Here is a 16,374-nt window from a genome sequence, read left to right on the forward strand (position 1 = left end):
TCTCAGACCACAGTGCAATCAAACTAGAACCCAGGATTAAGAAACTCACTCAAAACCACTCAACTACATGGATATGGAACAACCTGCTCCTGAATGACTACTGGGTACAAAACAAAATGAAGGCAGAAATAAAGATGTTCTTTGAAACCAGTGAGAACAAAGACACAACATAACAGAATCTCTGGGACACATTTAAAGCAGTGTGTAGAGGGAAATTTATAGCACTAAATGCCCACAAGAGAAAGCTGGAAAGATCTAAAATGACACCCTAACATCACAATTAAAAGAACTAGAGAAGCAAGAGCAAATACATTCAAAAGCTAGCAGAAGGCAAGAAATAACTAAGATCAGAGCAGAACTGAAGAAGATAGAGACACAAAAAACCCTTCAAAAAATTAATGAATCCGGGAGCTGGTTTTTTTGAAAAGATCAACAAAATTGATAGACTGCCAGCAAGACTAATAAAGATGAAAAGAGAGAAGAATCAAATATCCAGAGTAAAAAATGACAAAGGGGATATTACCACCCATCCCACAGAAATACAAACTACCATCAGAGAATACTATAAACACCTCTGTGCAAATAAACTAAAAAATCTAGAAAAGTGGATAAATTCCTGGACATAAACACCCTCTCAAGACTAAACTAGGAAGAAGTTGAATCCCTGAATAGACCAATAACAGCCTCTGAAATTGAGGTAATAATTAATAGCCTAACCACCAAAAAAGTCCAGCACCAGATGTATTCACAGCCAAATTCTACCAGTGGTACAAAGAGGAGCTGATATCATTCCTTCTGAAACAATTCCAATCAACAGAAAAAGAGGGAATCCTCCCTAACTCATTTTATGAGGCCAGCATCCTCCTGATACCAAAGCCTGGCAGAGACACAACAAAAAAAGAGAATTTTAGACCAATATCCCTGATGAACATCGATGCAAAAATCCTCAATAAAATGCTGGCAAACCAAATCCAGCAGCACATCCAAAAGCTTATCCACCATGATCACGTGGGATTCATCCCTGAGAGGCAAGGCTGGTTTACCATACACAAATCAGTAAATGTAATCCATCATATAAGCAGAACCAATGACAAAAACCACATGATTATCTCAATAGATGCAGAAAAGGCCTTCAACAAAATTCAACAGCTCTTCATGCTAAAAATTCCCAATAAATGAGGCATTGATGGGACATATCTCAAAATAATAAGAGCTATTTATGACAAACTCACAGCCAATATCATACTGAATGGGCAAAAACTGAAGCTTTTGAAAACTGGCACAAGATAGGGATGCCCTCTCTCACCACTCCTATTCAACACAGTGTTGGAAGTTCTGGCCAAGGCAATCAGGAAGACGAAAGAAATAAAGGGTATTCAATTAGGAAAAGAGGAAGTCAAATTGTCCTTGTTTGCAGATGACATGGTTGTATATTTAGAAAACCTCCTCGTCTCAGTCCAAAATCTCCTTAAGCTGATAAGCAACTTCAGCAAAGTCTCAGGATACAAAATCAATTCGCAAAAATCACAAGCATTCTTACACACCAATAACAGACAAGCAGAGAGCCAAATCATGAGTGAACTCCCATTCATAATTGCTTCAAAGAGAATAAAACACCAAGGGATACAACTTACAAGGGATCTGAAGGATCTCTTCAAAGAGAACTACAAACCACTGCTCAATGAAATAAAAGAGGACACAAACAAATGGAAAAACATTCCATGCTCATGGATAGGAAGAATCAATATCGTGAAAATGGCCATACTGCCCAAGGTAATTTATAGATTCAATGCCGTCCCCATCAAACTACCAATGACTTTCTTCACAGAGTTGGAAAAACTACTTTAAAGTTCATATGGAACCAAAAAAGAGCCCACATTTCCAAGACAATCCTAAGCCAAAAGAACAAAGTTGGAGACATCATGCTACCCGACTTCAAACCATACTACAAGACTACGGTAACCAAAACAGCATGCTACTGGTACAAATACAGAGATATAGACCAATAGAACAGAACAGAGCCCTCAAAAATAATGCCACACATCTACAACCATCTGATCTTTGACAAACCTGACAGAAACAAGAAATGGGGAAAGGATTCCCTATTTAATAACTGGTGCTGGGAAAACTGGTTAGCCATACGTAGAAGACTAAAACTGGACTCCCCTCCTTACTCCTTATACAAAAATTACTTCCAGATGGATTAAAGACTTAAATGTTAGGCCTTTAAATCATAAAACCCTCAAAGAAAACCTAGGCAATACCATTCAGGCCATAGGTATGGGCAAGGGCTTCATGACTAAAACACCAAAAGCAATGGCAACAAACGCCAAAATTGACAAATGGGATCTAATTAAACTAAAGAGCTTCAGCACAGCAAAATAAACTACCATCAGAGTGAATACACAACCTACAGAATGGGAGAAAATTTTTACAGTCTACCCATCTGACAAAGGGCTAATATCCAGAATCTACAAAGAACTTAAACAAATTTACAAGAAAAAAATCAAACAACCCCATCAAAAAGTGGGCAAAGGATATGAACAGACACTTCTCAAAAGAAGACATTCATGTAGCCAACAGACACATGAAAACATGCTCATCATCACTGGCCATCAGAGAAATGCAAATCAAAACCACAATGAGATACCATCTCACACCAGTTAGAATGGCAATCATTAAAAGTCAGGAAACAACAGGTGCTGGAGAGGATGTGGAGAAATAGGAATGCTTTTACACTGTTGGTAGGACTGTAAACTAGTTCAATCATTGTGGAAGATAGTGCAGTGATTCCTCAAGGATCTAGAACTAGAAATACCATTTGACCCAGCTATCCCATTACTGGGTATATACCTAAAGGATTATAAATCATGCTGCTATAAAGACACATGCACACGTATGTTTATTGTGGCACTATTCACAATAGCAAAGACTTGGAACCAACCCAAATGTCCATCAATGATAGCCTGGATTAAGAAAATGTGGCACATATACACTATGGAATACTATGCAGCCATAAAAAAGAATGAGTTCATGTCCTTTGTAGGGACATGGATGAAGCTGGAAACCATCATTCTAAGCAAACTATCACAAGGACAGAAAACCAAACACTGCATGTTCTCACTCATAGGTGGGAATTGAACAATGAGAACACTTGGACACAGGGTGGGAAACATCACACACCGGGGCCTGTTGTGTGGTTGGGGGAGAGGGGAGGGATAGCATTAGGAGATATACCTAATGTAAATGACGAGTTAATGGGTGCAAGCACGCCAACATGGCATATGTATACATATGTAACAAACTTGCACGTTGTGCACATGTACCCTAGAACTTAAAAGTATAATTTAAAAAAGGAAAAGAAAGCCATCTAATCAACCAAGTTCCAAGCAATATTAGAAGCCAGAAAACAAAAATGTTCTACTTAGTCATGTCAAAATGGTTTATTTAGTTCTCAAAGAAGATAAAATGTCTAATATTTCTCAAAAAGGATATTTACTAATGTTCTATGTTGAAAAGTATGACAGGAATAACACAATATTACAGATTCACATGGGTTCTATGCTTGGTTTTATTATATTTTAGTTCTAGGGCTTCAGGGAATGGGTTACTCTCTCAAAGATTTGTTGCCTTTGTCTGTAAAATAAAGATATCAGAACAGACTATATCTAAAGCAAATATAACCACATATGACAAACCCACTCCTAGTACATTGAACAGAGAAAAATGGAGAGCCTTTTCTCCAAGATCTGAAATAAGATAAGGATGCTGCTCACTTTCACTATCTTTATTCAACATAGTTCTAGAAGTTCTAGCCAGAGCAATTAAACAAGAGAAGGAAATAAAGGACACCAAAATTGGAAAGGAAGAAATCAAATTTTCCTTGTTTGCAAATGAAATTATCTTAAATTTGGGAAAATGTAAAGACTCCACCAAAAACTATTAGAACTGACAAATTCTGTAAAGTTTTAGGATACAAAATAAACATACAAAAATCAGTAGCATTTATATATTAAAACAGTCAACAGTCTGAAAAAGAAACCAAGAATATAATCCCACTTACAATAGCTACAAATAAAACAAAATGCCTAGAAATAAACTTCATTAAAAAAATGAAAGATCTCTATAATGAACACCATGAAACACTGATGAAAGTAATTGAAAAGGAAGAGGACACAAAAAAAGGAAAGTTATTCAATGTTCATGGATTAGATGAATCAATATTGTTAAAATTCCCATACTATCCAAAGCAATCTAATGATTCAATAGAACTCCTATCAAAATACCAATGATATTTTTCACAGAAATAGAAAACAATAATGCTAACATTTACATGGAACCACAAAAGACCCAGAATAACCAAAGCTATCTTGAGCAAAAGAACAAAACTGAAGGAATCACATTACCTGACTTCAAATTATACTATAGAGCAATAGTAACCAAGACAGCATAGGACGGGCATAAAAACAAACACATAAGACCAATGAGACAGGACAGAAAACCTAGAAATAAATCCACACATTTACAGTCAGCTGATTTTTATCGAAAGTGCCAAGAAAATACATTGGGAAAGGATGATCTCTTTAATAAATGGTGCTGAGAAAACTGGAGATCCATATACAGAAGATTGAAATTAGACCCCTATCTCTCACCATATAAATAGTCAAATTAAAATGGATTAAAGACTTAAATTTAAGACTTGAAAATATGAAACTACTATAAGAAAACATTGGAGAAACACCCCAGGATATTGGTCTGGGCAAAGATTTCTTAAGACTGCTAAAGATTTCTTGAGTAAGATCTAGGCAACCAAAGTGAAAAAGGACAAATGGGGTCACTTCAAGCAAAAAAAAAAAAAAAAAAGCTTTGCACAGCAAAGGAAACAATCAACACAATAAAGAAACAACTCACAGAATGGGAGAAAATATTTACAAACTACCCATGTGTCGTCAAGGAATTAATAACCAGCATATATAAAGAGCTCGGACAACTCAGTAACACTAAAAATAATGCAAATTAAAAATGAGCAAAAGATCTGAATAGACATTTCTCAAAAGAAGGCATAAAAATGACAAAGAAGCATAAAAAAAGTTCAATGTCACTAATCATCAGGCAACTGCAAATTGAAACTACATTGTGATATCATCTCACACCCTTTAAAATGGCTTTTACCAAAAAGTCAGGAAATAAAGGAGGCTGGCAAGGATACAGAGAAAAGGGAACCTTTGTACACTGTTGGCAGGAATGTAAATTAGTGCAGACACTATAAAAGACAGTATGGAAGTTGCTCAAAAAACTAAAAATAGAACTTCCATATGCTCCAGCAATCCCACTGCTGGTATACATAAAAAAAATCAATGTATTGAAGAGAGATCTGCACTCCCATGTTTATTAAAGCAATATTCACAATAGCCAAAATATGGAATCAACCAAGGTGTCCATCAGTGAATGAAGGGATAAAGAAAGTGTCATGCATATGCATGATGGAATGCCGTTTAGCCATAAAAAAGTAAAATCCTGTCATTTGCAACAGCATGGTTGGAACTAGAGAAGATTATGTTGACTGAAATAAGCCTGGTACAGAAAGGCAAATATCACATATTCTCACTTATATGTGGGAGCTAAAAAATATTGGACTAATGGAGATAGAGAGTAGAATGATGATTACAGAGGCTTGAAAGGGTAGTGGGGAGGGAGAGATGAAAAGGGGTTGGTCAATGGGTACAAAAATACAGTTAGAAAGAATATCTAGTGTTCAGTAGCACAATATGGCTACTAAGGTTCACAATAATTTAGGGTATATTTCAAAATAAGTAAAAGAGTCGAATTGGAATGTTCCTAACACAAAGAAATGGCAGATGATTGAGGTTAAGGATAGTCCATTTACCCTGATTTGATGATTATACATTGTATGCTTGTATCAAAATATCACATGTACCCCATAAATATGTAAAACTAGTATATATCCATAACAACTAAAAATAAAACATTAAAAAAAATAGTTGATTTATCCCTAAAATTATAAATTTTTTTTTGTGTTTTAGGAATACCTGTCTATATAATCTAAGATCTTGAGTTGCAGCTTCTAAATCATATCTCACATTTATATTTTCCCCATTTATTTTACTTTTGAAAATATGGTAACTTTTAAAAAGAAAATGTTTTTCCTCCCTCCTTTTTTAATGTTATAGTTCATAATTTTTTTACCATTACCGTTACTTGCCATGAATGTTTAATACTAAGTCAGTTTTTCTCCCTTGAATCAAGGCATTTGCTTACCTGGCATTTGATTAGTGTCTAGATGAGCTCCTAATGCTTTTCAAATAAACTGCACTTTACTATATTGCCTTGTTAGGCTTTCTTATAAATAACCTTTTACTCTTTTATTATCTTCATCTTTTAAATTATATTTTCAGATATTGCACAGCTCTTCAGAAAGTAGAATTTTGTTTTCCCTTTGAGAAGTTGCTGCCTTGGTGATGATTTAGTTGCACATTAGATTAGTGATTGTTATAAATAATATAATATTAAGATAGAGTAGCATCTATATAGGCTGTCATGCCTTGAAGTGGTTTCCTGACAACTTGATATTTTTAATCGATTCTTGAAGTTGAGACACCTGGTTTTCAAAGAGAGCTACATGTAACATCCATGGTGGGAGCCAACATGAAATTGCCACATATGACATTTAATTATAAGATCTTTATATATAACAAGTCTGGCATATGTATGTCCATATTCTAAGCAATACTGAGCATCTGTGATCTATAAATAAATTTCTCTTAAAGATCCCAAAGTCTCTCTAGGAATGAGGCATTTGACAAGTGAAGTGTGGGAACTTTTTCTCAGGTTATACTTGGTGAACTATTTCATAAAACTCATTTAGTGATTGGTTGAATTCCTCTTGGCAGGAGAAAAACAAATACTGAATTATAAAATGGTAACACTAGATTCTGGTTCCCTGAGCTTACTCTGTTGGAAGCTATTTTCTTTCATATGGCATTAAGTTTGAAAAAGTTAGGAGTACAGATCTAGTATTTAGGTTAAAATTTCTGGTTCTATTTTCCACAATGTATCCAGGACAAGAACAATAGAATTATATACCTTGTCACATTAGATATCTAGTTGCTGGTGATAAATATTGACAGATACAACATAGTGCCTAGTATAAAGTAGGTTTTAGCAAACAATAATAAAATTGTTATAGGGAAGGCAAAATTCCACCTCCATCCTTTTAGGGTTTCCAGTTCAAGAAATAAATTGACATAAGATAGATCAAAATGAAGAAGGGCATACAAATTTACTTAATACAAGTTTTACAGGTCATGGAAGCCCTCACAAGAAAATAAAGACCCAAAGAAGGAATTAGAATCAATCACTTACATACCAAATTTGACAAAGAATAATAAATTATGAAAATGTGATAAGGCAAAGGGGCTTGAGCCAGGATAGTTAACTGGGTAGAAAAGTGGCCAGGAAGATAGGAATTAAGTGTAACAAGGTTTGCACAAATTTTCTTTGGCTTCAGTTTTACATTTTTGATGATAATAATGCGATTTTTCTTCTAAGATAGGGAGAACATCTTTCACATGAGACTTTCATCTCTTGCTTTTAAGAATGCACAAAGGTCAAAGTCATCTTCTTATAATTGCTATTTTTCAATTGCCTTTAACTTAAATAATTAATATGCAAGAATTACTGATTGTGGATGGCATATTCTTAACTCCTTCACTTTAAAACTGAATTAGAAAAATGCCTTATTTTGGCAAGAATCTTGTTGTTTCACTCATTACTATAACTTTTGTGCATAGTATGGTTCCTGGCCCCATAAAAGTTGCTCAGTAAGTATTTTGCTTATAAATATTAAAATGAATTTTAGTCTCTATGTATAACCATAGCTATATATATATATATATATATATATATATATCCATAGCTTTAAAACCTCTGAGTCAGTTTCAAAATATTTGAAGGCACTTTTTGTAAAGATATGAGGACTGGCCTAATAGAACAGACTTCAAGTATTGGCTCTGCTAAAAATAAGATGTGTGACTTTGAATAAATTACTTATTTTTGTTGGTATTCAATTTCGTGATGAGTAAGATGAGTGAGTTGAAAAAGAAAAGTTAATATTACATTGATAGCAAACATTCTTCAATTTGTATTGACTTTTAAAAACAATAGCAAATGATATAAAATATAAACCACATGAGAAAGTAAAATATATGAAAAAACATGCAGTATGCAGTCATGAATAAATGGAATTAAATTGTTGTATGATTCTAGTGTCTTTAGAAAAATATTAGGTTGGTGCAAAAGCAACTGCGTTTCTTGCCATTGAAAGTAATGGCAAAAACCACAATAACTTTTGCACCAATTTAATGGTAAAATAATAAAAGTGCTATGGTAAATGAAGAGTGTATATTTGTAGTTCATAGGTTAACCATTAAAGAATAATACAATATATGACTAAAACATCTTGTGTGTGTGTGTGCGTGTGTGTATGTGTGTGTGTGTGTTTGTTAAACACTATAACAAATATTTTCAGTCTGGATAAGAAAAAATAAGAAACTTATGCAGTTATATATATAAGCCATACTATAAATATTAAGGACACAGAAATATTGAAAATAAGAGGACAGAAAAAAAATACCACACAAACACCAAATAAAAGGAAAGCTAGTCTACTAAAAGAAGAGAGAGTACTTTGAGACAAGAAATACAATTAGTAAAAAAGAGGAACATTTTATAATGATGAATGTATTGATTCAAAAGGAAGACATAACAATGCTAAATTTGGAAGCACCCGAAAAACAAAAGAACAAAATATGAAACAATAAAGGGAGGTACAAACAAATCCACAGTTGTATTTGATATTTTAACACAATGACCTCAGTATCTGGTAGAATGAGCAGATCAAACAAGTAAGGATTATGTATTATTATTATCGCTAACAACTTGATTCAGTTGGAATACGTAAAACATTACTTCCAACAAATATATAACACATTCAAGTGGACATAGAAAGTTATTAAAATATATCATATGTTGAAATGTAATAAAATTTTAAATGATGTTCTATGTATGTAAACTTAAAATAGAAATTAAGTTGTGAAGATAGACAACTCCTAAACATTTGGACAACACTATGCTAAAAAAACTTAGGGGTCAAAGAAGAAATCACAATGAAATTGAGAAAATATATTGAACTGAATGTTAATGAAAACAGGTCTTCTCTAATGGTAGCAGTTAAACAGGATTTGACTGTTAAAGATTCACAGGACCCCAAATGACAATGCATATAAATCTATGATTTATTGTAAGGAAATACTACAAAATAGGAACAAGTAAAAATAAACACAGTAGCCAAAGACTGCTTCACAGTTAGAAGTCTACAGAGGATAGGCACAATCTCCAATTCTTCTCCTTATGTAGGGTCATAATTGACATTCTTCTCTCTCAGATCTTAAAGCACTGACATGTGAATGGAACACCCTTGAAACCAGGGAGCCCAAAATAGCGTGCAAAACCTGTTTCCTTCTGATCACGTAGGCATTTTCATACTGCATAGACATCCTCAATGGTAGAGCCCTCCAAGGTTTTACCTAAGATCAGGCACAAATAATCAGTCTCCCTGTTATCAATAAACAATGTTGACAAACCGTTATAAAGTATCCCAGACTTCACCTTGGACACATGGTTACAAAAAAACACTAATCAGTATACTCATCTCTTGACCAGTAATGACTACCATTTAAGCACATTTATTACTTCAACATAGCCCACAACAATTCAAGGCCTAGTAAAATTAACCCTCATAATACAAGGGCATTATTCCACTTCCAGGGATTCAGCTGAGGAGCTGAGGCATTGTTCAGAGAGAAGTTTATGATAATAATTGTATGCATTAACAAAAAGGTAGACACCAAAGATATCAACTTCCTACTTAAGAAGACAGTAATAGAAGAGCAAACTTAAACCAGAGGAAGTAGAAAGAAGGAAATAATAAAAATAAAAACAAAGTATAGAGATAAAATCTAATTGCAAATATATGATCAAAATAATCAACAGAGATAGAAGATTCTTTTATCAGGTTAATAAAAATAAAAAAAGCCTCTTTTAAGTTAATCAGGACAAAGAGAGAAGATAAATGATCAATACTGTCAATGAAAAATACATAATACTGCTATGATAATATGTCTAAAATACAAACAAATTGTTGTCAATAAATATAACAGTTTGGAGAAAATGGACAAATTCCTTGGAAAAACACAACTTGCCATAACTGAAATCAGAAGAAAAACAAACCTGAATGAATTTCTCTGTATTGCAAAATAAAGAGTATACAATCCCAGATGATTACACTGGCCCAGGAGAAATACAATTCCAGGCCTAGATAATTATACTGGCAAATTCTTCCAAATATTAAAAAGGAAATGATGCAAGGCTTCCATATATTCTTTTCCAAAATGAAAAAAAAAGTGTGTACCCTTCCACTTCATTTATGAGGCCCATAATTTCTTAATCAAACCTAACAAGAACACTAATAAAAAAGAAAAATCACTGGCCAATATTTCTCATGAACATGGGCACTAAAGTCCTGAAAATGACATTGGGAAATTGAATCCATAGATATATAAAAATAATAACTCATCATGATCAACTAGAGTTTATTCCAGGAATGCAAGTTTGGGTTCACATTAAGAAATCATTCACTGTAGTTTATCACATTAACAGATTGGTGGAATGAAGCCAGGTAATCATCTCAATAGATGCAGAAAAGCATTTATAAAAGTCGATACTTATTCATGATAAAAAAAAAAAAAAACTTTCAGCAAACCAAAAATAGACGAGCAATTTTAAAATCTGATGAATGATATTGTATTACTCAGGGTTCAACCAGAGAAACACTCCAGCAGAAGATATATATTTTAGATTTATTGCAAGAAATTGGCTTACATGATTATGGGGCCTGCTAGGCAAGTTCGAAATCCTTGGGAAGGTCATGAGGAAGGGCAAGCTAGAATTCAAGGTGTGAGCTGACATTGCAGTCCACAAAAAAATTGTATCCATAATGTATAAAGAACTCCTTTAAATAATTATAAAAGGCATAAAACAACATATGCACTTCACAAAAGTGGATACAGAAATAGCCAATAAACATATAAAAACAGCTCAACTTCATTAATGGTCATCAGAGAAACGAAAATTAAAACCACAAAACCTCACCTGTCAAAATGACTAAAATGAAAAAGACAGAAAATACCCATGATTGGGGTGAATGTGAAGGAAGTAAAACTCTGTTAGACTGAGAGTTGTGAGAACTCTTACTCGGTTTGGTACAACCACCTTGGAAAGCTGGGACTTACCTACTAAAGTTGATTGAACACAAGCCCTGTGACTCCTGATGACCCAGTAATTCTACTTAGGTCTACAAAGTGGTAGAAATAATTACATGCAAACATGCAAATACTAAAAGGCATGTACGGAATAGTTCAAAACAGTATAATTTATAATAACTCCAAGCTGTAACCAATTCAAATATATTTCAACAGGGGAATGGACACAATATACATTACAGCAGAATCATTCAATAAACTACTGCCAGCAAAAACAGTTTTAAAAACTTGTTATACACAAAGTGGATGAATCACACAAACAAAATTAGGCAAATGAAATGAGTTATACTTGATATGCTTCTATATATATAAAATCTCAAAACTGGCAAATCTAATCTAGTTATTATACTTTTGAGGAGGAGTATATATAACCAGGGATGACTATAAGCAGGATTTCTAAGGTGCTGATAATGTTCATTCTTATTCCAGGTCCTGGATTCAAATTTGTTTTAAAAAAAAATTGAGCTGTGCACTTCTCTCTGTGTATTTATTTTAAAAATTATTATGCTTACATGGTAGCTAAGAACACAGGTTCTGGGAGTCAAATGACCTATTCCACATTTATGAGGTTTGACCTTTGGGAAATCATTGATCCTTCTCGTTTTTAGGTTCCCCATAGTAAGATTAGAGATACTAATACTACCTACCATTTAAGGCTGTGGGGGGAAGAAGTGAAAGTGCATGTAAAATATTTAGAAACAGAAAGTGCACAAACAAATTTATCTGTTGTTATTATAAAATCATACTGATCATCAATATGTGCATATTCATGTTTTTAGATGAGCACACATACATACATACATATATATGATATCATGTTTTTTTATTTATATCCATGGCAGTTCCTCCTTTTTTGTTCATCTTCATAACTCAGAATCTTATCTTTTATTGCCTATTTCTCTCTTGCAGTCATGTACATAAAAATCTGGTACTAAAATGTAGTTGATGACAGTGCTATGAGAAACAGACATTGCAATGGTGCCCTTTATTTCGTTTTTCAGGCATAACACTAACTTCTATGTAACAGCCTAAAGGATAATTTTGTGTCATTTTTAATTCATATAACTGGGGGATTAAGCCATATCATCATTACAGAATCCATCTTTACTACTTGTAAACAATTGACTGGTTTGTTATCCTAAGGCAAAACTAGGTGCTGTCAGCATATTATATATTATTTATGGCTATTGTGGAGACTAGGTCATTGGCATTAAGTTAGAAGAAAATAAAATACCAATGTCAGGCTTTTGAACAATAAATTGTTCAGACCAGAAAGGGTGATGATGCATTTTTTTTTTTCTAAAATCTTGAAGACTGCATCATGGGCAGGAACTCAAGTGAATTTACATAGAGTGACCACATAATGGTTTTGACTAAACTAGGACATTCTTGAAGATGAAACAGGTGTTAATAATTTTGCTGTGACATCAGAAGTTAGCTAGGACTTCTGTAGGCAAACTGGAAATAGGGTCACCTTAGTTAGAAGGTGTCCATTGAAGGGAAATTTAGACCTAAGTGATGTGGGTGGTGGAGGCATCAGTTGGGGGGTAGAAGTGTATTACTACTTGTGGTGGGCAAAATTGTAGTCTAAGCTCTAAACAAATTTGAACATCAAAGGTCCCTGAATAAGGTAGCACAGAACAGATATGTTTCCTACAGTTGTATACTCTCTCAATTCATACCTAGTTCAGTCACAAGAACCATATCCCTCTGTGTAACATTTGTAAGCAGCCATGAGTCTTCATGACTTTAAAAAGATACTATGAAAAATACGTAAGAAGCAACAGGCTCCCATACTCATGGTTAGGTAAATAATGCTATGACATGGAAAACATTAAGGTCAGAAATTTTGGTCTTGACACATAATGCTCCTACTGATTACCTATGACTGACTCTTGTAACATCCAAACCACTTACCCCACTCCAAAGAAGAGTTTCCTCATTCCCATGCCCAGTGTAGACACTTCTCCATATCCCCAGAGCACATTATGCACACCTCCATCAAGACACTTTTCACAAGGTCTCTCAAGCATTGATTACTTGTGTCTTTGACTCTTCTGTAAGACTTTTGATAGTACAGACCAAATCACATTTACCTATATGTCCCTAAGGCCAAACATACTTTCTAGTGCTCAGTACTTGGTGGTCATTAAAGCTTTATTAAATACATGACTAATGTTTGAATAAAACTTTGTATTTTACAAAGCATCTATTTCACACCCATCTATTTTACTTAAGAATTGCTCAGAGTGGATGCTCAGTTAAATATATGAGTTGAATTTTTATCTATTCAGAATGATGCAGACATTCTGCTAAGTTTATGTTTCAACAAGTGTTTAGCATATTTTAAGTGAAAATCATAATAAATTGGTTTGTCTACAACCTGCAATTCAATTTGCATGGAACAGTTAGAGGAAGAAGTCATTCAGGCTTCCATATGTCTGGTAGAATGGCTATCTCAGCAGCAATGATTAATAGATTCGTTCAGTATATTCAAGGAACGTTGCAATATAACAGCAAAAGAGCACCAATTTCGTATACTGCGTTGTTGATCCTAATGTTTTATACATGATTTCTTAGTTCATTCCAGACACATCAAAGTTCATTACTGACCCCTGATAAACACATTTATCCTTGTCAGAGAACTTTGCAAGAGCTTCTTTCACTTTATTGTCTTATTTAACATACTCTAGCTACATCATCCCAGTGAGAACTATGTCTTAATGCTTCCATTGTTTGCTTTGGAATATTACTTTTTGTTTGTGTCTTTATTTGGAGTGGCCTTTCAAAATTTTACATTTTTCTCTACATATAATATTCCAATTAATGTTTATGTAGATGATTAGATACAGATGTTTTAACTTATTTACTCTAGGACATCTTTATTAGATTATAAAGTTTTGTATTCCACTTAATTTCTATCTTTTTAATTTTTATATTACGTAGGAAAATCTTAAAGACTTTAACAGTGAAATTATTTATCTATAAATAGTTTTAAGTTTATCTTCAATATGTGTTATTGGATTCTCAGCTTTTAGTTCTTGATGTTAATTGCATGTGCCTCTGTTACAGCCCAAATAAAAACTGATGTTTATGGTGAATAATAGTTATGTGTATATATGTATCTTTTATTATATATGTACCTAATATATATATATGTATGTGTGTATATATGTTAGTTTATGCTTATACTGTGACTAAAAGTAGTTGGCTGCTCAAAAATGTTATATTTTATAACTTGTGTATCAGTATGAGAAAATATAGTCAAGACCAGTTTCCTAAAAATAAATCTTAAGAAGTAAAGCACAATGTTATTTATATGAGACTCTACTAAATATTAAAGATCACCTTTAAAAAATATTGTTGATTGACTTTGGCAACAGAATTATGTAAAAAGCAACAATTAATACTTCAAGTATTCTTTGATGAGCACTGACTTTCATTCTTTAACTGTCATAATTTTTTAATAATATACAATACAACTTTCACTTTTCCATCTTAGTCTTTCAATTTAAAAACTTATTTTTTGTAGTTCATCACACATTGTTATCTAGTATCCCTTTTTGATCTGCTCCTTGTCTTTATTCCAGGAATTTAGTTGACCAATTCAGGGAAATCGAAGCTGTTAAAGAATCCCACAGAAATCCTGCAGTGTGGATGTTTAGGATATACTGTAGCTTTCTTTTCTGTACTATAAAGCTAACAGTTTCAGATTCTGCCAGACATTGTCATCAATCAGTGTAGTGTTGTGCTTCTTATTTTGACTTCAGTGGTATGCGTTTCTGACCAACATGGAGGCCTCCTTTGACTCTCCTTCTAGTAAACGGAACATTATACTAACTTAAACTCGTTAAAAAAAAAATACAGCAGCTGGATTAAGTATTAAGTATTTCCTTGAAAATTAGCTTTGCATCTCGGTATGTAGATCACTGTACCTTCTAATATTAAATATACTTACATATTCAATGTAAATACATTATAGAAATAATATATTAAAATTATTTAATGAATTGGATTTCTAAAAGGTTAATTTTACATGTAAAATATATTTCATTATTTTATTATATTAGGCTTTTAGATAGGTTTTCTTCCCATGCCAGTGAAAATCTAGCATTATGTTTAGAGAAACAAAGCTGTGTAGCAAACACCAACAGAAAATAGACAAGACTAATCAGACAACTGACTAGACACTTTTAAAGTCCACTGACTTAATCAGTTTCATTTTACAACAAGTTGCAAAGGACTCACTAGTTTGCTGGACTTGTTCTTAATGAAATAATGCCCATGGAACATTTTAACAGGAATCAGCAAGGGAAAAAACTTTCATTACTGAGCTGCTGAATTTGCACTCTAAAACCTCTAAGGCAAGGCTTACTTTAACAGAATTGAGACTTTAAAAAAATAAATAAGTAAAAAAAAATTTAAAAAAATTAAAAAAAAGTACACGCAGAAGTGTGCAAAGAGAATTATCCCAGACTCAGATGATAATGATTAATAGCCTCAGATATAAAAGTGATAGCCACAAATCTAAAAAAGATGAATCCAGTTTTAACTTCAGAGCAAAAAGGGAATAACATTAACTTTTTTTCCTCACATCCCACAGTATTATTCATTCAGCGTCCTATTTCAACTTCAGGATCATCTCAGTCTGCTCATGTTTGTGATATTTGCCTAATTTTTTGTTTCAAGATTTATGTTTTCACTTTTTATTTGCTTAGGGTTAATACTGTAAATATTTTAAATAATTGATTACTTTAAAGAAGGTTTGTTAAACATTTTTAATTTATTACTAAATGTTTCTTTAATATAAAATATCATTTGAGGAATGAAGAACTTAGACATGTACTGTGTTATAAAGGAATAAAGGAATGATTGATGTCTGATGATTATTTACTACTAAACTTGAAGAGCTAATCAGAAAATAAGGCTAACAATCTGTGTTGTATATGAGGCATAAAGAGAAATAGAGAAACAG

This window comes from Macaca mulatta, chromosome 7 (assembly GCF_049350105.2).
Source record: "Macaca mulatta isolate MMU2019108-1 chromosome 7, T2T-MMU8v2.0, whole genome shotgun sequence".
Taxonomy (NCBI): Eukaryota; Metazoa; Chordata; class Mammalia; order Primates; family Cercopithecidae; genus Macaca; species Macaca mulatta.